The sequence below is a fragment of the Globicephala melas genome, chromosome 13 (assembly GCF_963455315.2).
Source record: "Globicephala melas chromosome 13, mGloMel1.2, whole genome shotgun sequence".
In the NCBI taxonomy this organism is placed as follows: domain Eukaryota; kingdom Metazoa; phylum Chordata; class Mammalia; order Artiodactyla; family Delphinidae; genus Globicephala; species Globicephala melas.
Window position 1 is genome coordinate 56,024,454 of NC_083326.1, and position 27,947 is coordinate 56,052,400.

General features: G+C 38.5%; 1 protein-coding gene and 1 pseudogene across 9 annotated transcripts in view; both read right to left on the minus strand.

Annotated features, from left to right (window-relative positions):
* The window catches only part of DLGAP1 (DLG associated protein 1), a 1,249,700-nt gene that overhangs the window by 615,980 nt on the left and 605,773 nt on the right, over positions 1–27,947 (minus strand). The window lies entirely within an intron of this gene.
* LOC115842066 (large ribosomal subunit protein eL28 pseudogene) lies at positions 5,013–5,427 on the minus strand (annotated as a pseudogene).

Below are 27,947 nucleotides of genomic sequence, written 5' to 3' on the forward strand. Positions count from 1 at the left end.
CGTCGGGAACGTGGTACAAATTTAGACTATAAATCCACCACATAGCAGAAACACTGAACTCCCAGTTCCCTGAAAGAGATAGATAAACGCCTGACACACATTCCTAAGTTGTTTTTATAGGAAGCAGACCCCCTCCAGATGAAAACTGCTGACTGCAAGAACACAGACCCTAGACTGGTTAAAACCACAAGGTTGATGATGCCTGAAACTTCACCTTGATGCCAACCCATCCAAGAATTCTGCACGAGCCGATCACGCACCCTGCAGCCCCCTCCCTCACACTGCCTTTAAAACTCCTTCCCTGCAAGCCATCTAAGCGTTTGGGTCTTTTGAGCATAAGCTGCCCATTCCCTTGCTTGGCACCCTGCAGTAAATGCTGTACTTTCCTTCATCACAATCTGGTGTCAGTAGATTGGCTTTACTGCGCACAGGGGAGGGGTCCCACGTTTGATCCAGTAAGAGGTGCAGGCAGAGTGTGCACACGGACATTTCTAATTTCAAGGCAATCTGTGATGAATTTAGCATTGATTTATAGCTTGCAATGAGTAAAGAAAAGCCCTATATACCTTTCTATCTCTGCGTCCACCTACTCGAATAGAAATGCAAATCACGATCTCGTACATGTTGACCACTGGATGGCTAGATTAGTTATTAACCTAGCCAGGGTACTGGAATTAATTAACCTTAGCAGTGAACTGCATTTTGACTTTGGTCTAATCAGGCCAATTTTCCACTCTGGAGAACATGATTAATTATCTGGTTCATTCAGGGAAGGAACCCTAACAGAACAAAGCATACAAACACACACCAGAATTTTTACCTTAATTATTAGGATTATAATTCAATTTTTGGATAGTGTGCCTTTCCTCTGATAAAATGCACGGTAAAATAAAGACAACAGTTTAGATCTATAAGTAGTTAAGGAAAGAGAAGTGGAAAATTCGGGCTACGTTGTCAGGAAAGCTGCGATTTATTTTCCTATAATATCAAATGCGTTCTTTCAATTCACTTTATTTCATTGTATTTTGCACCAGTTACCCTTTATGTGAGATGCAAGATAATTTTGTGCTATTAATATCCCATTATATCTAATAGAGAAGAATATTATAAACTCGTCTAAAATACTTCAAAGTTCTGCCATTTATGGAGAATGCATAAACGTATTTTTTATTTTTTTAAAATATTTATTTTATTTTTGGCTGCATCGGGTCTTCGTTGCTGTGCATGGGCTTTCTCTAGTTGTGGCAAGTGGGGGCTACTCTTCACTGCGGTGCGCGGGCTTCTCGTTGCAGGGGCTTTTCTTGTTGTGGAGCACAGGCTCTAGACACATGGGCTTCAGTAGTTGTGGCATGTGGGCTCAGTAGTTGTGGCTCACAGGCTCCAGAGCACAGGCTCAGTAGTTACGGCGCACTGGCCTAGCTGCTCCGTGGCATGTGCAATCTTCCTGGACCGGGGCTTGAACCTGTGTCCCCTGCGTTGGCAGGCGGATTCTTAACCACTGCACCACCAGGGAAGTCCCCATAAATTTTTATTGTATACAGTTAAATAGCACCCTTAGATTTTTTTAAGAAAAACTTCAATGTGAAAACACAATGATGTTACCTAGATGTACATCAACTGAGAGAGATCACGATGAAATATCTTAAAATAAAGGCTAGGTAGGACAAAATGCTACTTAACATAGCATATATGTTGTTACCAATGACCTATGTCAATATTCAAAGATAAATTCATACAAGTTCCAAGATTTTCAAGACAAAGAGTTAACATATAAACAGATACTGAAGAGGGCAAACAGTCTCTTCCTTTGTATTCAATACGTTCGTACAATCCAGGTTTCAGCTGACTTCACTGCTGTGCTTTTATTGAATTGACTTAGCAAATGAACCTTAAAAGTAAATACTCTCGGAAGCAAAGCCACCACTCTGATATTTCAGTCAGAATTTCTGGTTCTGTGTGGCAAGTAAAAGGGACATTTCCCTGACCTGCCTCTTCATTAAAACAGATTGGCTCATTTACCGGCCAAAAGTGAGGAGGATCAACTCCAATGCGGAGCATCCTCTCTCTGCCAAGGATGTTTGCAGATATTAAACGCACAAATAAAGGCTTGGTGTGTCCTTAAAACAAGCATGAATGCAGTTTCCGCAGCAAAGGTAAAACATCGCATCACTGGCACGGCAGCTTCTCTTCAGGTCAGTGTAGCTTTTCCTCACCAAAAGTGTGAGTAGGAATAGGTTTTGGAAGGAGGAGGGACTGGAACGTGTCAAGGTTTACACCAATGAAGGAAAGACGAAAAGGAGTAAGCATGGAGCAATTTTAGAACACACTGCTTCCCGCAGATTCAGTACCTCTTATCAACTGATGTTAAATTAGCTGCCCTCTCTTTCTCTTTACTTTTCTTCCTGATTACATTTTATCCATATTCACAAACTATTTAAATAATATTTCGAATGCTTAGGAGAGATGTGCATGGCATACACAAACACATCTCTAGACACATTCATGTTTATTTGGCTAAGCGTTAATAAATATATCATAGCTTAGCACATACAATGAATGAGTCTGTGGCTGTACCTTGCATCTATGATCGTAGGCTTTGGTTTCTGAGAAAAGTACAAAACGCTTAAGCGTAGATAACATCTTTCTGATTCCTCCAAAGGGTTGGGTTAAGGAATTAGACTAATATCGATTTTTTTATATTAATAGACTTTATTGTTAGAACAGTTTAAGGTTCGTAGAAAACTTCAACGGAAACTATAGAAAGTCCCCATATACCCTTCTTACCCTCTACGGTTTCCCCTATTATTAACCTCTTGTATTAGTGTGGTCCATCCATTTGTTACAGTTGATGAACCAATACTGACATATTATTATTAATGAAAGCCCATAGTTTGCATTAGGGTTCACTCTTTGAGTTGTACAGCCTATGGGTTTTGACAAATGTCTAATGGCATGCATCCACCATTACAGTATCACGCAGAATAGTTTCACTGCCCTAAATATTGTCTGTGCTCCGTATTATTCATTCTTCCCTCACTCTCCAGGAATCCCTGTCAACCACTGATCTTTTTTACTGTCTTCAGTTTTGCCTTTTCGAGAACATCATATACAGTTGACCCTTGGACAACACAGGTTTGAACTGCGTGGGTCCACTTACACACAGATTGTTTTCAATAGTAAATACTACAGTACTACACGATCCACCATTGGCTGAATCCATGGATATGGAACTGCAGATATAGAGGGAGGAACTGCATATATGGAGGACCAACTATGTCATACACAGATTTTTGACTTCATAGAGGGTCAACCCTAACCCCTGCTTTGTTCAAGAGCCAACTATAATTGGAATTATACAGTATGTAGCCTTTTCAGACTGGCTTCTTTGACTTAGTAATATGTATTTAATGTTCCTCCATATCTTAAAAAAATTTTTTTTAATTTTATTTATTTTTGGCTGTGTTTGGTCTTCACTGCTGCGCGCGGACTTTCTTTAGTTGCGGTGAGAAGGGGCTACTCTTCGTTCTGGTGTAAGGGATCCTCATTGCAGTGGCTTCTCTTGTTGCGGAGCACAGGCTCCAGGTGTGCAGGCTTCAGTAGTTGTGGCATGTGGGCTCAGTAGTTGTGGCTTGCAGGCTCCAGAGCCCATGCTCAGTAGTTGTGGTGCATGGGCTTAGTTGCTCCACAGCATGTGGGATCTTCCTGGACCAGGGCTCGAACCTGTGTCCCCTGCACTGGCACGCGGATTCTTAACCACTGCGCCACCAGGGAAGCTCTGTTCCTCCATGTCTTTTCATGGCTTAATAGCTCATATATTTTTAGTACTGAATATTATTTTATTGTCTGGATATACTACCATTTATCCATTCACTATTGAAGGATATATTGATTGCTTCCTAATTTTGGCAATTATTAACAAAGCTGCTGCAAATATCTGTAGCAGGTTTTTGTGTGGACATTAGTTTTCTACTCATTTGGGTAAATACCAAGGAGCACAACGGCTGGATCGTACACTAAAAATGTTTATTTTTATAAAAAACTGCCCAATTGTCTTTCAAAGTGGCTGTACCACTTTGCATTCCCACCAGCAATGGACAATTGTTTATATTGTTCCATATCCTTGCCAGCATTTGGTGGTGTTAGTGTTCTGGATCTGGGGCATTTTAAGACGTGGTGGTAACTGTTGTTTTAATTTGCATTTCCCTAAGGGATGATATAAGATATGGAGCATCTTTTTTTTAAGGTTATTTGCCATCTGCATATCTTCTTTCATGAAGTATCTGTTCAAGTCTTTTCCTCACTTTTTAATCAGAGTGTGTGTGTGTGTCTGTGTGTGTGTCTGTGTGTGTTTTCCTACTGTTGGGTTTTAAGAGCTCTTTGGATATTTTGGATAGCAGTTCTTTAGATATGTCTTTTGCAAATATTTTCTACCAGTCTGCAGCTTTTCTTGTTTCTCTTGACAGTGTCTTCCACAGAGCAGAAGTTTTTCATTTTAGTAAATCCCAACTTAATTTTTTCTTTCATAGATGGAGCTTTTGGTACTGTATCTAAAAACTGACTGTCAAACCCAAGGTCACCTAGCTTATGCTCTTGCTATCTTCTCGAAGTTTGATAGATTTGTGATTTACATTTTTGTCTATGATCCATTTTGATTTCATCTTTGTGAAAAGTGTAATAAAGTCTGTATAAATTATTTTTGTATATGAATGTCCAATTGTTCAGACACCATTTGTGGAAAAGTCAATCCTTTCTCCATTGAATTGCCTTTTCTCCCTTGTAAAACATCAGTTGATTATAAATGTACGAGTCTATTTCTGGACTCTCTATTCCACTGATGTATTATTTCTATTCTTTCACCACTACTGTGCCATCTTACTAACTGTAGCTTTATATTAAGTCTTGAAGTCATGTAGTATTAGTTGTCGGTTCTCTGGGTTTTTGTTTTGGTTTTTTTTTTTCTTTGCGGCATGTCAGCTGACAGTTTTATTGCATGGGGTAAGGGGATACATCGCTCACGAGCTCTCGGTGGGGCGGGTCCACTTCCTCTTCACCATCACAGGCTTCTGGCTGCGCAGGATGGCGGCCGGCTCTGCGTATGGCGGCCATGTGCAAATCTGGGCAGTACTTGTTCTTTCGGATCATGTGTCGGTTGCTGCTGAGGGTGGCCTGGGCATTCTCGTGGATGGTGGTCCGCACATAGGAAGTGGCTGGCTTTCCCTGGCCGGATCTCCGCTTCCTGACCACCACGACCCCTTTGCCGTCCGCCGCCATCTCCACGCCCACAGTCTTGCGGTGAATGAGCCCGTTGTAGCGGAAGGAGTTGGGAGCCTTGAGGTTATTGGGTTCGGTGCTGTACGTCTGCTTGTTCCTCTCGATCAAGAAGCTGCAGCAGGTCCTCATGATGATCTACTGCAGATGCACGGACATAGCAGCAGCTCCTCTCCTGGCGGCAGCCAGAGACGGAAAGGCCTCTGGCTTTGTTCTTTTTCTTTATTATTATATTGGCTATTCTTGGCCTTCTGCCTTTCCATATATACTTCAGAATCATTTGGTTGACAGTGCCAAAAAGCTTGCTGGGAATTTTATTCAGATTCTGTTAAATCTGCTGATTAAATTAGGAAGGATTGACACCTTAATCATAGTGACTCTTCCTATCCATGGACGTGGAATATCCACCTATTTAGATCTTCTTTGATTTCTTTCATCAGAGTTTGTAGTTTTCCTCATACAGATCCTGTACGTATTTTTTAGATTTACATTTAAGTATTTTAATTTTTTGGTGCTAATAATGTAAATGTTACTGTGTTTTTAGTTTCGAATTCCAATGGTTCATTGCTGGTATATAAGAAAAATTGACTTTTGTATATTAATTTTGTACCCTGTAACCTTCATATAATTGCATATTAGTTCCACTAGTGTTTTTGTCAATTCTTTTTCTACATAGACAATCATGTCATCTGTGAACACACAGCTTTATTTCATCTTCCTCAAGCTGTACAAATTTTATTTCCTTTTTAGTCTTATCGCATTAGCTAGGACTTCCAGTACAGTGTTGAATGGGAGTGGTGATACGGGACATCGTTGCCTTGCTCTTGATCTTAGAGGGAAAAGCTTCTAGTTTCTCACCATTAAGTACAACGTTAGTTGTAGGATGTCTGTAGATGTTCTTTATCAAGTTGAAGAATTTCTCTATATTCCTAGCTTTCTTCGACCTAGGACACCTTCCTTACTTTTCTCCATTGTCTTAGTATATTTCTCGTGTTCTACTTCACAGAGCAAAGAGAAACCATCATACATATTGGAATTCTATCTAGTACCCTCTAACAAACCTACAAATCTATTTAGAGGAGCTCTTATCCCTTCTTTAAAACTTATTTCATTAGTGAGGGAGAAGGTCTTCCTATCTAGGACCAGGGCTACCCTTCCTAAATTGGAGTCTATTTCTTGGAAACCTCAAAATATCAACCAGACCCTATTCTCCCAATATGGTCAATAATTCTCTTACAGCTAGATTCACCTCCATGATAGTGAAACATCATTAATTATCTCCCTTAAAAAATTCTCTCAACTCACAGGGCCGCTCATTTCCCATTCTCCTCATTTACAATGAAAATAATGAAAAAAAAATCTCTCTATACCTATGAGACCTTAACCATATTAGATTGTATATTTAATTAAAATATCCCCTCCCCATTGCTACCCCCATTCACATTATGTCTGGCCATGTAACTTCCTTTAGTTAATGAAATTATATGTGAGAGTGACATGTGCCACTTCTAAGAAGAAGCTTTTAGAGTAATTGCATGGTCCTGCCACTTTTTTTTTTTTTTTAACCACTATGAGACCAGTAATGTCCCAGATAATGGCTCTCACTTCATTCTGGTTCTGAATGATTCAGGACATCAGAAGGGCTGATGTTAATCCAATCCACAATGGATACTGGCTGAGCACCAAGTCAACCTTTGCAATCATATGCCCATCGAAATTTCAAAGTTGTTCTTTATTGCCTCATACTTTAGCCTACATTGACTTGTACATGACTTCTTGCCTCCATTTTCTCTCTCTCCATTACCCTTGACCCACTTAAGTCTGATTTCAGGACTATCTCATTTAAAGATTGTATTGCAATCTGCAAACATAGACTCTTCCTGACTTCTCCCTAGTCCCTTGTTGCTTCCTCTCAGTCCTCAGTCCCCATTTCCTTGGCCATCGAATACTGGAATTTCTCAAGATCTATCCTAAGACTTCATCCCTTCTCACTCTACATTATTTTCTTAAAAAGTCTCAACAGATCTATGATATTATTTTCTTCCTTTGTCTACCTGATGTCCAAACTTATATGTTCAATCCAAATTTCTCTGAGTTTCTGAGTTTATATATATACAGAATATATCTATTGTCTACTTTGTACCTCCACTTAAATACTTTCAAGAAGCATCACATTCAATATATCCAAAATCAGGTTTGTTTCTAGCATTTATTTCATTTTCTCTCATTTCCTCACAAGCTTCGTAAGACAGAGCCCATGTCTGTTTTTGACTCTTACTACCTTTGAGAAGGTGCAAAAATTCCAAGCATGATAAATTTAAAAAAATAACAATTATACATATCAGGGTGAAACTGCAGATAAAGATACAATGTTTAAAGTGAAAAGAAAAGGTGTTTTTCATTCGAGGATTGACTATAGTCAGACAGCTGACTTCTTAGAACTGACAGAGAAAGCCAGAAGTTAGTGGAATAGTATAGTTAAGAGGCTGCAACAAACACTCTCAACCTAGAATTGTACATTCAATGAAAAGATCTTTCAAGAATGAAACAGGATTAGAGACTTTTTCACCTAATTTAAACACTGAAGAGCATGTAGTACCAGTGGCTCCTCTCTAAAGAGAATCCCAAAAGATATACTTTAGGCAGAAGAAAAATGATACCAGATGGAAATCTGAGATGCAAGAATAATGCAGGACAGGAGAGTGGCAAATATGTGGGTAAATCTATACAAACATTTACTGAATAAAACCATAATGTCTAATTTTGAAATATAGAAGGAAAATGAAAGGACATAATTCAAGAATGGAGTGACAAAGAATATCAAGGGAATGACACATATTCAGGATACTGTTACCATTTTCTTTTAAAACTGTGTGTAGGTTACATATTTAGTGTACTGTTTTTCTTTATACCCTACAGATGTTTTATAAATATTGCTTTAACTAATATTTAATAAAAATATAAAAATGCATTTTCTTATCTCCAGCTGAGTATGAAACATGTTTATGGAGAAGTAAACTCTATAATTCATTAGAAAGTAAGACCAGCCTAGTTCACTATTCCTCATGTTTCCTAAACTATAGTATTCCAAGAGCTGATCCATGTTTTGAAACCCTTTAGTTTAGTGGCTTGGTCTATAATTCTGCACCAAAATAGTTGCAGCCTTCTATGCAGTCCTCTGAGGTATTAGTGGGTGCTTCAGACATCTGGACAAGATGAGCTAAGTGCAAAAAACCACAGTACTCTATTTTGTTTTAAAGGAAATGATCGGGCTTCCCTGGTGGAGCAGTGGTTAAGAATCTGCCTGCCAACGCAGGGGTCACGGGTTCGAGCCCTGGTAGGGGAAGATCCCACATGCCGCGGAGCAACTAAGCCCGTGCGCCACAACTACTGAGCTTCCGCTCTAGAGCCCGTGAGCCACAACTTCTGAAGCCCGCGTGCCTGGAGCCCATGCTCCAGAGCAAGAGAAGCCACCACAATGAGAAGCCCCTGCACCACAACGAAGAGCAGCCCCTGCTCGCCGCAACTAGAGAAAGCCCACGCGCAGCAACGAGACGCAATGCAGCCAAAAATAAATGAATTTATAATAAATAATAAAGGAAATGATCTACTTGATATAGTTGGAAAAATGGGATTACTGAGGTCATCTGGAATTTCATTATCTATAATGATTTTAATAACAAGATTATGTAACAACAGTTGAAGGTCACTTGCTATGTAAAGGCATTACTGTAGTTCTAAAAGCTACTCTGAATTATTACATTACTGTGCCAGAAATGCAAATCTTCTTGAAGCTGTAGTGGTAAAATACTAACTTTTTCTGGCATCCTGCTCTGTAACACAAAACATCACCCTTCACAGCTTCTACAGAGGACACAATTAGTCTTCAGAGAGTCATCACGGCAGACACTCATAGATCCTGCCATACGAGGGAAAATTTCTACAACGAAGTGCCTAATCATTTTAACTAAGTTTTTAGCTGTAATCTCATAACATCTTTATAAAATCAGTCAGATAACAGCTTCAATCATTTCAGTACAACTTGGGAAGTTTTAGCTAGGGAAGTAGCAAAAGCACAATATACTGTTGAGAACTACAGAACAGCCAGGCGAAATCTGTCCATGGTCCTGAAAAGGCCACCCACTGGGGTTTGTTTATTGTATGGTCCACACATACATAAATTAATTTCAAGATTATCAGTTACTTTTTATTACTTATTTATTGTCTGATATTACCTTTGAGAAGAAACGTGCCACATTCAGGGATATCGTAATTATTTCAATTTATATTAGTATTTGAATAAAATTTCAAACAACTACTAATTTTTCCTCATATTTAACTTCATTTTAAGTATGACCTAAGAAGAGCAGAAGGCCTGCTACCAAAAAGCATTTTCATATGGAGGTATGCTGGTTTTTCTCCATCATTCCCTTTCCAAGATCTCCATACTTCTCTGCTCTTCTTTGCAGACCTAGGTGTCTGATCTCTAGGACATATTGTTACACTAACTTCTGATTGGAAAATGCCTGTAAGAAGCATCTGCAGGACAGCAGATCAGCAGGTAGGGTGGGAGAGATTGAGATATTTCCTCCCTGCATATTCACTGCTGTGGCAAAATTTTTCAGGAATAATTATAACTTTTGAAGACTATCACATCTACCAAATGATCTCGTTTAGGGCTCTAGCTCTCTTGGGCTCATCCCCTTGTTTCTTAGCTTTTAACAGATATAACTTCTTCCTACTGTTGCTATTCTCTGGTGCTTCATCTTTTGTTTGCTTCCTTAGTCCTGCCAACCACTCTGTAAGTCGACCTTTCCTTAAAAAACTTTCTTCATTTAAACCATCTGAGTGCACCTTACTTCCTGCCAGGTCCGTGAGTGATACAGAAAGTGTTTGAACCATAACTAATATATTCAATTGAGAAGACAGAGGAGCAGAATATTACTACTCTTAACATTAAAAGCCCATAAAATATACAAGTCAGAAGGGAACAGGCTATAAGCACTGTGAATGCAAACACATGGCTACTTTTCTATGTAATTGAAGACTGACTCATGCATCCATTATTAATAGTAGGTATCAATAAATATTTTTTAAAATATTTGGAGTTTACTATGGAGTTAGCTCAAAATTTTAGAATACAGTATTACTAAAATCAAGGATTCCTTTAGTCATACTTAGGCTTATTAATTTTACTCATTAGTTTCAGAAAGAGAAAAAAATTGCACATAAAACCCAAAGACTGCCCCCAGAATTCCTGCCACCAACACATAAACAGATGCCATTGGTCAAGAATGCAACATTAATTACAGAAAAAATTTATCTGATCTCTTGCTCTATTAATAGGTCATTAACATTTTTGAAAATTCTTCATACTTGAAAGCAGCTCAGTTTAAGGTTATATGCAGTTTAAGGTGTTCATATTTAATAGGAGATGTAAATATACTAATTGATGGGCCAGGGCATATAGAAGAGAGAAATTATAACAGGTTAGACTTGTCTTCTCAGGAATGATCTTCCTGCAAGAAATCAGCACCCTGAAGGCGTTCCTTTATATGAATGAAGGCCTAAAGACTATAATAGTGCAACAGAATTAAGAAGACAAGGTTGCTGTAATGGCCATTTTTGCAGAAATAAGCGTAAGAGCCTGGAATTCACCATCAACTTTAAAAGTCAGTGCACCACAATGTTCACTGCAGCTCTATTTACAATAGCCGGGACATGGAAGCAACCTAAGTGTCCATCGACAGATGAATGGATAAAGAAGATGTGGCACATATATACCATGGAATATTACTCAGCCATAAAAAGAAACAGAATTGAGTTATTTGCAGTGAGGTGGATGGACCTAGAGTCTGTCATACAGAGTGAAGTAAGTCAGAAAGAGAAAAACAAATACTGCATGCTAACACATATATATGGAATCTAAAAAAAAAAAAAAAAAGGTTCTGAAGAACCTAGGGGCAGGATAGGAATAAAGATGCAGACGTAGAGAATGGACTTGAGGACAGGGGGAGGGGGAAGGGTAAGCTGGGAAGAAGTGAGAGAGTGGCATGGATATATATACACTACCAAATGTAAAACAGATAGCTAGTGGGAAGCAGCCACATAGCACAGGGAGATCAGCTCGGTGCTTTGTGACCACCTACAGGGGTGGGATAGGGAGGGTGGGAGGGAGATGCAAGAGGCAGCGGATATGGGGATGTATGTATACATACAGCTGATTCATTTTGTTATACAGCAGAAACTAACACACCATTGTAAAGCAATTATACTCCAATAAAGATGTTAAAAAAATAAAATAAAAGTCCGATATTTCGAGTAGGAAAACAATGTGCTAACATAACAAATGTGAGAAATTTTGCAATTTCTGGTTTTTGGAGTTCAAGAGAGTTACTCAGTGCAAGGGGAAGGTCGAGGATAAATTCCTGATATAGCTCTTCGAAAAAAATATGTAACAGCCAATAAATGTGAAGTAGTCACCAAAAAAAGTGGCATTAACGGTACGTGATGATGTGTGAAACTACTATGAGTTTTCTTTGGAGGCTGTGTCTTCGGTAGATCTAAAGTCTCAGGTTTAGCCAAGTTTTACTCTTCAAAAAATAGGAATGCATGCCATTCACAGTAATGTGGAAAAAACAGAAGTAGTTTCAAGTAGGGGCAAATATTTAATTATCATTCAGCTTGGTAGACCATGGCCTCCATTGGCTTACTCTTACTACTAGCTGGAATATAAGCACGTTTCATGAATCAGTCAGCTCCAAATTTGGTAGCAACTGATATTGTTGATCATCTGATGAAAGTTCTAAAACATTCCAAGTAGCATTAAATGGCTACAACAGTTGTTTATAATATGTGGTATCATCTCCTTGGTCAGAATGGCATTTGATAAAATTATACGTTACAGTGTAAGTCACTGTATTGATAATCAATTAATGCATAACCAAACACTCCAAAGATTAATAGCCTAAAGCAGTAATTATTATCAATTTTTGATGCAAGGTCACTCGTGAGATTATAAAGACAGATGTTGCCTGGACTCTGGCCATCTGAAGGCCTAACTGAGGCTAGAAGATCATTTACTAGGTGGTTCACACACATGCTAGCAGGCTGGTGCTGCCTATTAGCCAGAGGTCTTATTCCTTTCTACGTGGGACTTCCCACAGGTCTGTAAAGAGTCCTCACAGCATAGAGGCCAACTTGCTCCCATAGCAAGTGACCCAACAGGCCAAGGTGAAAGTCACAACAGCCTTTGAGGACCCAGGCTCAGAAAGCACAAACCATCCCGTTTGCAGTATTGTGGTACACAGGTCAGTCCTGATTCAGTATGAAAGGGATGTATACAAGTGCGGAAATACAGAAGATAAGGATTATCTCCATTTTTGCTGGAGATAGAGAACCGCATAGGAAATAGATAACACCATAGGACATCTGGGAAAATATTTCTACTCTTTTTGATTACTCGTAGCCTGTCACCGTTTCTTTATTCCTATTCTTATTTTAATATGAGTAAACAGAGTCCAAATAAATTATATCTTCCTCCTGTCATGACTCCACTAAAATTTTAAAAAATGCTTTGATAAGCATGGTTTCAAAGCCTACGTATCTCAGTTTTCAATCCTGATTCTATCTGAGAAGAATTCAACGTATCTATAAACAATTACACCAAAAAACTCTTCTCCAAACCCAAGATATGTAAAGTTTTTTGTTTTGCTTTGATTTTTTTGTTTGTTTCTTGGACGGAAGGTCAACTAGACATAACTAGACTGGTCCCAAATGAATACTAACTACAGTACCAAGAATATCTCAACGAAGTACTGGAGAGGTTTCCAGAGAGCAGATTCTTAAGACTGCAAATTATATTAACAGCACTAAAATTCAATTTTAATTAGCCATGACACTTACGTATACTTTAGAACTGATGAAGTGCTCTTCAGACTAACGATTCTTAATAAGCTCTGCTTAAATTTAATTTCTATTTCCATTTGACAGTAACCAAGGAAAACTTGTGATTCACCCCAAAGCTAATGCCTGCCAGTACAAGGGCTCTAAGTTTTCAGTCAGCTCTTACTTATTCACCCAGCCAACTTAATTTCCAAATCACAAACTTGTCTACCCTTCCTTCTGAGAACAATAATTTCCTTTGGAAGATTTCTTTAGGTTTCTTAACTTTGATTGAAAGACTGTATCAAATGGAAAACATTTTATATAATCCAGTCCTTCTGTTTTATAAATTATCAAAACAGTCGCTCTTCTTTGAATCATATTTTAACTGTATGTTTCAAAATATTCAATATATATTCCTTTAGAAGAATTACAATAAGTGAATGAATTTAGCGCTACTCTTATAACTAGTAATTACACCCCTCTCTCCTCATGGCAATTTGAATACCTCTTGAACATTCTTTGTCTCCCTTCTGACTGATTCATAAAAATGAATTTCAAAGAAGAGTTGGGATGTTTACTGCAGAAGGAACAGAAAAGCAAGTGGATCCTAGAACTTATTCTTTAAACTTTTTTTTTTTTTTTTGGGTTGAAAAAGAAAATTTCAGAACTTATTTTACCTCATTTGCTGACAGTATCCTGACTTCTGCACAGGTCAGTGCTGTCCCCTTCACTGAGCTCACCCAGGACATTTTTGTCCTTCTCTTCTAAGACTTATCCTAGTCAAGCCTATCTTGCAGCTCACTGGAAGCACACCTTCTGTGACTTGATGAAGCGCTCCTTGAAACGAGAGGGCACAGCACAAGAGCATTCATCTTGTGCTCTCATGGTGTCCAAAACACAGTGGACACCCCATTAAATATGTGTTCAATGGAATTTTATAAATATCTTTTCTTTTAAAAATTAAAATCACACATATTTAATGAAGAAAAATAATGAAGCACCATTAGAAAAAAAAAAGAAAAAACATTATAAGGTGGCTAATATTGTTATCCCCTTTTACAGATGTGGAAATTGAGGCTTAGAGATGTTATGTGGCCCAAAGACGTGGCTCCAGTGTCAGTTTCTCAACCACCGTGTGATACTGTAAAGGGTTTTGGTTTTTTTTTTTGCGGTATGTGGGCATCTCACTGTTGTGGCCTCTCCCATGTGGGGCACAGGCTCCGGACGCACAGGCTCAGCAGCCATGGCTCACGGTCCTAGCCGCTCCGCGGCATGTGGGATCCTCCCAGACCGGGGCACGAACCTGTGTCCCCTGCATCGGCAGGAGGATGCTCAACCACTGCGCCACCAGGGAAGTCCTGTAAAGGGTTTTAAGTGTCGCTTGCCAACGGGTATTAATGAACCATCTGAGGTTGGAAATCATGAATGTGTGACAGCCAATTAGGAAAGCTGTTGTATTTCTCATGCATTTATTGACTCATGAATCATATATTTAATATCTTCCTGACAAATAATAGGAAATGTATATGTTAGGCACTCTCTAGCTGTTTAAAAACAGAAGCGGAAGGAAAAATGTGGTTGGATTTAAGATTAGGATCAGGACAGGTCGAGTCCAACGACTATGAGGTAAAGCAGTTGAGGGTGTTGCAAATCTTAATGAAATGATGACTGGTCAGGGAGGAAATGAAATTATCCAGGAGAGACAGAGTCCAGAAAAGTAAGAATCTGAGTGACGGGGGGATAGGCGCGGGGCAGGGGGAGGGCGGTCTCAAATTTTTCAAAGGAGAGGATTAATGTAAGAATGGGTTTACTGGGCTTCCCTGGTGGCGCAGTGGTTGAGAGTCCGCCTGGCGATGCAGGGGACACGGGTTCGTGCCCCAGTCCGGGAGGATCCCACATGCCGCGGAGCGGCTGGGCCCGTGAGCCGTGGCCGCTGAGCCTGCGCGTCCGGAGCCTGTGCTCCGCAACGGGAGAGGCCGCAACAGTGAGAGGCCCGCGGACCGCAAAAAAAAAGAATGGGTTTACTGCCAATCAAACATTTCACACATGGAGAGGCTTGGGTAACAGCAAGGTTCAAGGTGCGCCAATATGGGGAAATTGCTAAAATAAGGCGGGAATAAAGGAAAAGTAACTGTGACACTATCACTTGTGCTAGTCACCCATTAGGGGAGGAAATGAGTCTGGTGCATTTCCCCTACCCCCAAATGTGAGGAAGTGACCTGGAGGCCAGGGGTGACATCATGACACCAGCATGAGATTAATAATCACGTGAACCACACGAGAATTGTTAATGTTCGTAGGTGAAATAGCAGTTATTCTAGTTCGGGAGCTAGAAGCCACAAAACTATCTAAGCCTTTTTTGAACCGGCTATTTTATTCCTAGCATTATTTGGAATAATGTGTTCAATAAAAGTGTGTATTTTTGCTTGTTTTTGCCTGTACTGTCCAAAGTAACACTTTTTCTTATTCGTCTGAAAATATAACCTATTTTCAGTATTTTGGTAAATGGAGGGCAAATCCAAGTTCAGTCTCTCGGCATGGTTTTCTGTTTTGTACATGTCCATAATACTTTGTCCCTACCTTCCACTTCCCAGAACAGAATATATGATGTTCCCTGTTGAGTGTCATGGGTAAGAGCATGGATTTCAGGACCAGATTTCCTGGGTTCAAATTTTGCTTCAGCCGCTTACTAGTTGTCTAACTTGGGTGAGTCACTTAAATTCTCTGACCCTTAGTAACCTTATCTGTAAAATGGGCATGAAATAATATAACCTGCCCAAGAAGATTTTGCGAGCATTCAATCTGTAAATACACGCAACGGAACTCCCACTTGGACTGGAGTCAGAACTGAAGCAGTGCTGGATATTCTTATTATAATTATTTTTAACTGAATCTATTTTTACTAAAATGTATTTTTAATATTATTTTTAATAGAGGTGCCATGATCCCTCTGGTCATTCTCTGGGTCCTTCATCAAGTCCATCGGGCCTCTTGGAGGGACAGTGTGCGAAACACACATACTATTTATGATGGTGACGCTTGGAATGCTGTAAGAACACTGCAATATTTTCATCTCTGTTTTCATATATCTTCCTAATAAGGCTCAGGAAATCTGTTGGCTCATATGCTACAGTGGTACACTGAGCTAATGTTTTCAAAGACCAGTCAAAAATGATTCTCTGATTCCCAAGCTGCATTTTATAGCTCAGATCCCCTAAGGTTTATAAATAAATTGTGGCATGTTTTTCGCCCTAAATGAATTATCTTAACACTTTAATGCCATGCTGTTTATTTCCCTACTTTCACTGATATTTATCCTCGACGAGATGACATCTACTACATAAAAGTAAATAATACTATCTACACAGTTGTCAGGTCTAGCTGATTCAAAACCTATAAGACTCACATCCCTACCGATTTTTAGAACGCTGAATAACAACTGTTTACATTTAACTCTTTTATTCTTTCCCCCTCATGTTTATTTAGCAACTATTTATTGAGAAATTCCAAGAAATGTGCTTGGTGGCATACTTGAGCAGGAGAGACCAATACATAAGCACTTTTCCTATTCTTGAAAACACAATAAACCATATCCATGGCTCCTTTGGGTCCAGACATATTTACCCCCATATATAATAAAACTATGTTCATGGAAGCAACTTAAGTGTCCATCAACAGACGAGTAGTTAAAGAAGATGTGATATCTATACACAATGGAATACTACTGAGCCATGAAAAGAATGAAATAATGCCATTTGTAGCAACATGCATGGACTTAGAGATCCCCGTATTAAGTAAAGTACATCGGACGGGAAAGACAAGTGTCATATGATACCACTTACGTAAACCCATCTAACACTGTTCACAACAGAGTAGCGCCTGTCAAGGGCCACTATCAAGTCTCTTTCAGACACCCAAAGACTGGAAAATTACTGAAGACTGCAAGTCTGTTCTCCAAAAAACCACATCCTATAGAGACACAGCCAGCCTGGGTACTGCTGTGGACCAGAAGAGATATGAACCCACCCCCTTTTCCTGCATATTGCCCTTCGAAACGCAGTAAAAGACTCAAAACCCCACCCTTCAGTGCTAATGCCACTCTGCGTCTGGCCCCTTTCCCCCTTGGAAAGTGAATAAAAACTTACTTTTCTTCCCTTCTTAATACTTCTGTGAATTCTTTCACAACCCGCGTCGGCTCATGTAACAACTTATATGTGGAATCGAAAGAACTAACGTAAATGAACTTATTTACGAAAGAGAAGTAGACTCACAGGAGTTGGGGATTAACATATACACACCACTATATATATAAAATAGATAATCAACGAAGACCTACTGTAGAGCACAGGGAACCATATTCCATAGCTTATAATAACGTATAATGGAAAAGAATCTGAAGAATATATATATTCACACACACGTATATATATACACACATGTATAACTGAATCACTTTGCTATACACCTGAAACTAACAAACCATTGGAAATTAACTACACTTCAATTTTTTGGTTGAAACAAAGAAGTCACAAAGTCTGCCCACACTCAAGGAGAGGGGATTACACAGAAGTGTGGATTCTACGGCAGTAAGAATTACTAGGGTCATGTTAGAATTTTCCCTATGAAGATGGAGACATACATGTGTGTATGTGTTAAGATGTGTGTTAAAATATAAGTAAATATATGTAGGCATGCATATGTACATAAATGTCTAAAATGAAAGAAGCATGAGCATCAAAATGTTAAGTGTTTTTTTAGGGGATGGTGGTGTTATGAGAAAGTTTAATTTTGTTATTTGTACTTTATTGACTTGAATCTTACACTGTGCAAGAATCACTTTTATGATACAAAAAATTAAAGTTAGAATGGATACTGTTTGGTGGGTGGCCCCAAATTCCATGACCTCGGGTCTTGGTGAAAAGACTTGTGCTAGAATAATAACCTCCGGTCTTTCTCCACGTGCCTCCCCATGGCAAAGGGTTGACATGTTAATGGGTGATGTGAGAGAAGGAACAGAGCAGGCTCAGATTGGCCTCTGCCCCGTCTTTCTTTTGGGTTTGCCTGCCAGGGAGGAGGCTTCATACTGCCATTTGGTCGGGGCCACCCCTGGGGGCACTGGAGCTCACAGCTGCGCGAGTATCTACGGGTGAGTCTGTCTCATTAAGAGCGGAGGCTGGCAAGGCCCACTGGCTGTAAACTATACTGTGACTTAGAGGTGACACTGTCACTTTTGATTTCTCCGTTTATGTGTGTGTGTGTGTGTTTATGTGTGTGTGTGAATGTGTGTGTGTGCATGTGTATGCACGTATATGTGTGTATACGTGTATGTGTGCATTTGCACGTGGGTATGCATGTATGTGTATATGCCTGTATGTTTGCATGTGTGTGCAAAACGCCATTGGGGGTGGGGGGGGAAAGGAAGCAATTGTTGCCTGAGTTTTGAGTAGATGAAATCCAATATGTACAAATGGCTCCAGTGATAGCATAAGTTATGAAACTTAAACTAAGTTATGTTAACATGAATCACTTTGTAATTACTTCCTGTCACTGATCATGACTAGCGTGAAATTAGTTGAGTTGTAAAGCTATAATGAAAATATTATGATGCAATATTATTATACATGCAAAATAAAAAATTCATTAGGATTCCTCACCTGCAAAAACAATCTGTAGATGACATATGCTATTTAGAGTACTTCAAGTATGCCATACCTCTATTTGCAGAAGGTACATTTCCTCCCAGTCTGTTTGTCATTTGTAATAGAGAATGCCACTTTCCTCAAAGTATCATGAGTTAAATGAGATTATATCTATAAAAGTTCCTAGAAGACCCTCCATAAATTATGACCCAAATCTACGTAACAATTCTAAACTATTTTCTATGGATAACCTCAGGTTAAGTTTATGCCTTTGTTAAGTAGAAAAAAAGGGGCTGACATCTGAAATTATTTAGATCCTAAAAACGAATAAAGCTAGCTTTTTAATTTAAGTCAATTTGACAATTTTCAGACAACGTTTCGATGGACTGTGTTTTCCTTTAATTAAACAGAAGCAGAAAAACCGTCTCGGTGTTGAAAAAAATTTTTTTCAACTGTTAAAATATACAGTAGAAGTTTGAAAAATTATCTCCTCTCACTCCTTTTTTTTGTACGCTTCCTTCAAAAAAACATATTCAGTAACTATTGAGAAGGTTTATATAGTAAAAAAAGAACATGATGATACAACATACTGAAGGATTATACATTTATAGTAGCACTAATAATTCTAATTAAAGTATGTAGCTTCCTTTTCAGGCTACTGAAAGCAAATGAGCTGGCAATGGAAGCTGCTTGTTTTCAGATTGTTAGAAATGGGTAACCTTTAGGTAAAGATCTCTGAGAATAATCCATGGACCCCCTGCATCTAAATTACTTGGAGTAACTTTTTAGTAGATGTGTGAAATGTCCCCCAACCCTCTGACTTACTAAATTACAATTTCTTGAGGAGTAGAAACAGGAATGAACATTAATAACAAATGACCCATGTATTTTCATGAACGTCAAAATTTGAGAACTGGGCTTCCCTGGTGGCGCAGTGGTTGAGAGTCCGCCTGCCGATGCGGAGGATGCGGGTTCGTGCCCCGGTCCAGGAGGATCCCGCATGCCGCGGAGCGGCTGGGCCCGTGAGCCATGGCTGCTGAGCCCGCGCGTCTGGGAGCCTGTGCTCCACAATGGGAGAGGCCACAGCAGCGAGAGGCCTGCGTACCGCAAAAAAAAAAAAAAAAAAATTTGAGAACTATCGTGTAGGTCACGTGGGACAGACTTCATCACCGAGCAGACAGACGGAAAAGTAGGGCCATGATGTGATGTGGGAGAGTGGTACAGTGGACAGCTTTGGGGGAGTTGATATAGACTGTTGATATTACAGTCTATAGTACAGAAGCTCTGACTGCAAGACTTAAGTCATATCTAACAATGGCCAAAAAGTAGTGACCAAAATAGCAACTCAGAGAATCCATCCCATTTGTATTTTCCAAAGCCTCGGTTATCAGTGTCATCAAGTGTGAGGTGTATGAAGGGTTGCATTTTGATCTATCCCCTATATGTTAAATAAACTATTGACATCATTTGGAAAATTCAATTTGTTTCACCATTTATTTCATGGAATCTAGGTTTTTAAAACAAGGAGTTAGAAAAACAAAACTATTTTGTTAGAAAATTTTGACCATTAAAGTATTGGTTAAGCAACCTTAGCTAATGGGAGTGATCAGTCTCTAGTCTATAGTTATTCAGTATACACTTAGAAGATCCCTGAAGAGAAAAAAAAATCTATTTAAAAAATACATTTCTTCTTTTGAAAAAGTACCAAAACCCAATTTGCTTCTTTAAAAAATTGTCTCACATCAGAAAAATTAGCCAGTGGTTAAGTGAAAACCAGGCTCATGGCTCTCAGAGCTACAATCAGAACTGCAGCATCTCAACAACTATTTTTCTCAAATCAAAGGCTAAGCAAAGTGTCTTCCATTTAAAATCCAACTACGTAAGTCTTCCTGGTTATCTGCATGTTCATGTTTATTTTCAGTAATAGAGACTGAATCTGTTAGGACCTCCTTCATATCATTTCCTCACCCACATCTTTTGTCCTCTTTTTACATGCTCTGTTTACCTAAATATCTTGTTTCATCTTCTTAGTGCTTTAAGCATGTCAAGTTTGCCCTCTAAAGTGATACTTCCTTTATCTTGTACTTTACTTGTGTTAGAAATTCTCAGGTAGCCAAATAGTCCTTTACTGAAATGCAGTACCAGTCACCAGACACAAGTTATTGTTTTTAATAGACAAGGAAATCCCAGGGAATGATTAACTGTTTCCTTGGTTTCCACAGTATTTTTATATATATATATATATTTTTTTATTAAAAACGTGTAGTTTTTTTTCCCTTATAGCCCTGGCAATGTATTTTTATCACATAGGTACTTATGCATCAAAATCTAGTTGGTATATTTTATCAAGTAAGAATAAGCACCATGATGCCGTAACTTTTTAATATACTACTACAAATATGCTATTTGGATTTAAATATTACTATAATATATTTAAACATTATTAGATTTAATATACTATTACAGAAAAACTAGTTATGATAAAATATTATTTTAGGAAATCAGCTTAAAATACAACTCTTACAAAGAATGGTTGTATTAAACCCTGCTACACTGTTGCTAAAAATATATATCGGTGCAGCCACCGTGGAAAACAGTATGAAGTTTCCTCAAAAGACTAAAAATAGAACTACCGAAAACAACTCACTCCTGAGCATATAGCTGAAGAAAAGGAAAAGTCTAATTCAAAAAGATATGTGCACCCCAATGTTCATAGCAGCATTATTTACAATAGCCAAGACATGAAAGCAACCTAAATATCCATCATCACATGAATGGATAAAGAAGATGATACACACACACACACACACACACACACACACACACACACACACACACAGGGGAATATTACTAAGCCATAAAAGAATGAAATTTTGCCATTTAAAACAACATGGATGGACCTGGAGGGTATTATGCTTAGTGAAATAAGCCAGAGAAAGATACCGTAGGATATCACTTACATGTAGAATCTAAAAAATATGACAAACTAGTGAATATAACGAAAAAGAAGCAGACTCACAGATATAAAGAACAAACTAGTGGTTACCAGTGGGGAGAGGGATAGGGGAGGGGCAACAAAGGGGTAGGGGATTAGGAGGTACAAACTACTATGTATAAAATAAGTAAGACACAAGGACATATTGTACAGCACAGGGAATATAGCCAATATTTTATAGCAACTTCAAACGGAGTATAATTTATAAAAATATTGAATCACTATTTTGTATACCTGAAATTAATGTAATATTGTAAATCAACTATACTTTAATCAAAAAAATTAAAAAGAATGGTTTCATATAAAATACAAGAGAAATTACACAGTGTCTACAAAGATGTAACTCTTTGTTGAATGGATGAATGAGAAAAAGGAAATAATTTGTCACCAATCTGAAACAAACAGAAATGCAAAATCCCAAAGCCCTGGCTGTAAGATATGGGATAAAACCAGCAAAAAACAGTATGGTGCCTCATTCCTCCCTTTATTCAATTTTTTAAAAACATAGGTTTTTTGCACTGCCATTACACTGCTACACATTGGTATGATCCTGAATATTTTGGAAAGAAGCCCACGCAATGATTCTGTTAGCATATTGAGTAGCCAGGGATACTATCTGGGGACTCTCTCCCTTACAGTTATTTACCTTTATGTAGAAGAATGATGTGCTAACATGCTTCCTTCATGGAAACCGTGAGATGCCTACATATCTGCTACTCAGAAATGGTTCCCCTTTATCCTCATAGCCTTCAATCGATTCTTGCATAATTTTGGTTTTTTTTTTTTTTATAGAATGTGGCTTTCCATAACAACAAAATGCACTCCATTTTATAGCTTCCTCCCCAGTCTTTTCAGAGGCCAAAGGAGTACTGCCCATATGACAACTTTACCAAGACTCATCCTGAACTATTCTATGCATTCTATTTTTTTTAAGCCATGGGAAATAACTGGGCTTGTGTGGATCACCTTTTCAAGGACACTATCTGTCTCGCAGCTGATTGCATCAGCATCTGCAAGCCCGTATGCCCAGCATTCCGGGAGACAGACCTGAGATGAAGGCGCACACAAGCGGCCAGATGTGAAGGAGATCTGGGGCTAAAGCTGGCCTTGGAAGTACAAACTTATAAAAAAAACTTTTAGCTTAAAAAAACAGTCCCAATTTCCTCTGAGAAGCGGCAGAGCAAAGAGATTTTGCTAACTTGCTCATTCAGAAGTTCTTTTCGGAAACATGAGGACAACAGGGCGGCAACCAGGGGAGAAGGGTAGACAGAAAGAAGCACTAGGAGTTAGGCAGCTGGTACTGCCTGCGATGGTGCATGTCATATACACAACTGGGGCTAGGGGTGCACTCACGCAGCATGCCCTCAGCTGCTCAGGCTGCTGCAGCTCACGTGAGCGTGGTGACAGTACATCAGATACGGGAGAGTGTACACACACCTGCCACACACCTCCCCTCCCAGCTGCCCCAAACCCAGAGCTAATTTGGTGGACGAAGCTGCCCTTAGGCAACACTTTGTGAGGCTCGTGCACTGCAGTGGGGGGCAAAGCAGGGAGTTCTGGAGTCATAGTCATTTGCGTTAATGGTTGGCCTTGGACACTTAAAAAAACTATGTTTCTTGACAAATACCATAGGGTATCACTTATGTGGAATCTAAAATATGACACAAATGAACTAATCTACGAAACAGACTCACAGAGAAAAGACTTGTGGTCGCCAAGGGGGATGGGGGAGGGAAGAATGGGAGTTTGGGGTTAGAACATGCAAACTATTATATAGAGAATGGGTAAATAACAAGGTCCTAGTGTATAGCACAGGGAGTTATATTGCATACCCTGTGATAAACCATAATGGAGAAGCATACGACAAAGAACAAATACATATGTATAACTGAATCACTTTGTCAGCAGAAACTAACACAACATTGTGAATCGGCTATACTTCAATAAAATAAATTTTCAAAACAAAAAATTTTGTATTTTTATAAAAAAATTTGTTATAAAATTTTATAACAAATAAATTTTCACCGTTTTTTGAAACCATGTTACTTGCAATCTTTGTAAGTTTTCATTTCTCTGTCTGTGAAATGGATATAATAATAGTTCCTTTCTCGTAGGAAGTGCCTGTTCCTAGTACCGTGCCTGGCACATAGTAAGTGTTCCTTAAGAGTATCTTTGTTGCCATCTCTCAGGTAGGAACACAGACTTACAACTGATGGGCACTGAGAACTAGGACACTCTTGCCCCAGTTTTGCTTCGGTGAACTTACTGGCAGGTATTCCCAAGGCTTGGCATCCCTGAGTCATCATGAGAGGAGAATTCATTCCCATGGGCAGAGATATTCATCATCCTTGACTTTGTCAGATCAAGAGCTAATTCAAAGTCACTTTAGAGTCCATGATGATACGTTTTAGATTTCACTATGAAACCCACAAGAACACAAACAAAATTGAATACCAAACACAACCATTTCACAGCAATGGGCTATTCCATGCTATCTTCATATCCCACTATGTTTACTTGTAAGTCCATTTACTTGGATGATAAATATTATCATCTGGGGATTTCCCCTTGGTGTCAGAAATGTTCACTATTTTTTTTAAAAAGAAAAGTTGGATATTTCATTCAGGTGTAGCTTTAGAAAGAGGGAAACCCACTTTATTTTTTCCTAGCTAGGCTACCCTACACTGTGGCTCAAAGGTAAGTAACATCCAAATGGACTTTAAAAATGGACTTTAGGATCTCTATGTGTTGAAGTATTTTCTCTCTACCTTTATATTTCCAAATTGTTCAGGCCTTCAAAAAAATTAATAGCAATACAATAAACATCTGTGTTCCCATCACCTAATTTCATCAATTGTTATTATTTTGCTTCTTTTTGTTTCTTCTGTGCTATGCCATTTGAAGTTATCATGATGTTTTAACCCTACATACACCAGCATGCATGTCTTAAGAACTAAGACATACTCCTACATAACCATCCTACCTTAAGTACACCCAAAAATGTCACTTCAATACACTAATATTACCTAATATGTAGTCCATTCTACTAATAATTTGAAATGCATTTCCATAGGTAAGAGTGCCAGCAGGATATCTGGGTAACAAAGTCCTGCTTCTCCCACCAAGTCCTCTGTGGGAGGGGAAGATATTTAAGATGACCATGCTTTGATCAGATTAATGGGCCACTTCTTAAGAATCTAACAAATGACTTTAACTTTCTAATTCAAAAAAATGATGCATTAAACAACATTCTTTTTTTTTCTAGATTTTTGAGATTTTTTTTTAGATTTTCAACATTGCCATAACATATTAAATTTATCTTTTGAAAATAAAAACTGCCTAGTTTATACAACTTATACAAAATCATGTGGTACCTGTTTTGGAGTAAATACTGCTTTAAATGTGACAGTAATCATAGTTATATGATTCTTATTTATATGAGTCATCAAGTTAGTGATAGGAGAAATGGCAATAACACGAAAATAAGTATCACTGGTCATTCTTTGTTGATTCTGTGCCAAAGGCTGTCCCTTTCCCAAGCCAGAACACTTAAGTGACTACAGATGAGTTCTTGGGTCTGGGCATCATTGTTTTCAACCATAAAATAGGAAAGATTTTATCACTATCCACATCACAAGGATACTAAGAGGCTAAAGAATGTAGGATAACATTGCTTTTAGTTCATACGTGACAGGGCATGTCATAAACCCCAGGTACGTGCATTTCAATGATGGCTGCTGTAGTTCAGTGTCACGGAGTGGGTCTTAGCCAAGTACACTGTGGTAGCACACCACACTGGTAGAACTTTTCTTCTAATGCAGCAAATGTCTGGTAAGACATTTTCTGAACAGTCTGTAAAATTCCATAAACTTTTAGCTCATCTTTATTCTTATAACCACAGTAATGTTAAGTCCTATGAAATTACCACTCTATAGATTAAAAATGACCCAGCATGAGCAATTTCCTAACATTCAACGTGGCAGTTGCAATAGCTACATTCTACTACTCTTCCAATGACTACTGCTGTCACTCAGCACATTACTGATATTCAAATTGTATAAGCTCCTCTATGTGCTTAGGAGAACGCCTGGCACACTCATGAGGGCTGAGACTCTGTCTACTAATTCTCTAAAGTCCAAATATTTCCATATTAATTGCCACCGAAGCTCTAACATTTTATGCATACCCTTTCTTCCATCAGTATTACAAATATATATATATTATGATGAGTTACAGATGTGACCTGACATCCACAAAAGACATATGCTCACGTTTGGAAACTTAGCTTACGAAGAGATTTTTCCGCACATTTCTTTAGTAAAGTGAAGCATTTCAGAAAAAAAAAAAAAAAAAAAGGCAAAGCTTGCTGTTTTAGCAGCTTTACTGCTATTTTTTTAAATGCAATAAAACAAACATTCAATCTCTTAAAAGTCTTAATCCTAGCAGTTTTTCTTCTTTATAAGAAATAGGTCCACATTGTAAAAGGACCAGTAAGTCCCAGAAAACAGCAGTGCAGAGATAATACACAGAGTCCCAGAACAATTCATTGACCTTACGGCAGGAAATAATGATGTATCGTCAGAATCCTCTTGGACAGTGTCACTTTGTTGAGAAGCATTACACTTCCTTTTCAAGTCAGATTTGATTTTGCTATTTCTAGAGAGCTTCAGAGCATTTATATCAATGAATGCACGCATGTTCTTTATTCACCGAACATGATCACACCTACGTGCTGAAGAGCAAGCGAAGAGGTTGGGGGCAGGGCTCGGATCCATCAGTTCCTTTTTTTTCATATGCAAGCTTCCACTTTAAGTCATCTTTATGGAAGGGGGAACCTTTCATAAAAACCCAATGCCTTAAGTACATGTTCAAACACTAACACTGAAAACCTGTAATTTTTAGCACCACTTGCTGATGAGAAAGAAACCCTCATGTATATTTTTGTCTCAGCTATTATTGAAGGGTTTATGAGTTCGTTATTATTGGAAGGAGGGGGAGGGCGCGGGCATGTATCTTGGAGATACTCACCTGATATTCCCCAGAAGCAGCAGAGTATGATAAAATTATAAAATGTAATAAAGTATAATTAGGTTTTACCCAGTTCTTAACATAGATAATGTTAAAAACAAGACAACTGGCCCAAAATGGAGTCACTTATGCCAGGCCCCTCGTCACCAAACCCAGACTTAATAACAGTTTTGGCTCTCCCAGAAATGGAATCTTAAACCAGTCACTCAGAAATTGCCTGGTCGACGCTAGTGATGTTATCGGCCTGATGGACCCCTGCCATCCCCTAAAGGAAAGTGACCTTGCCCCAATCAGTCCACTTTTTGCTAGCATAACTTCCTTGTTCCTGTTCCCTTCTACCTTAAGTCTTTCATTTTGTACAGCTCCTCGGAGCTCCCTTCTGTTTACTACCTGGGATGTTGCCGGATTCAGGAATCGTTGAATACAGTCCATAAGATCTTTATAATTCACTCAGTGGAATTTTGTCTTTTTAACAATATTAAGGAAATGTTCTAAATGATTTTTTTCACTCTTCTGAGGTATTACTTCAGAAGGCTGAACAAATTGTTTTCAGAATTCCGGTGACAAAGTGTTCCTGTGTAACACTTTTATATGCAATGAAACTGGATGGTCTGGCAGTAACAGAGAGGTACCAGCTAACTGTGTTGTTAGCATTTGTATGTCTATAGGTACTCCATAAAATATACACTTAACTTTAAATAAATATTATATATCTATTGTTTGAAACGATTCCATCCTTGTTCTCTGTTACCCATTGACATAGAATGCCTCTATTATCGAGTTCTGTTAAAGGGTGACTTCTGATTTTTAAAAGTTTGTTTTAGTATAGCACAGGGAACTATACTTAATATTTTGTAATAACCTATAAGAGAAAATAATATGAAAAAGAATGTGTGTGTGTGTACGTATACGTGTGTGCATATATATATATATATATATATATATGGCTGTGCTATACACCTGAAACTAACACAATATCGTAAATCAACTATATTTCAATTAGAAAACAACCTTGTTTTAAAGTGGGTGTTGTTTCCTAAGCACTGACCTTTGAGAGCATTTATATCAATGGGATGTTAAAGCTGTATCTAGGACACTGCCACCCCTCTAACTTCATCTTCCTCCACTGC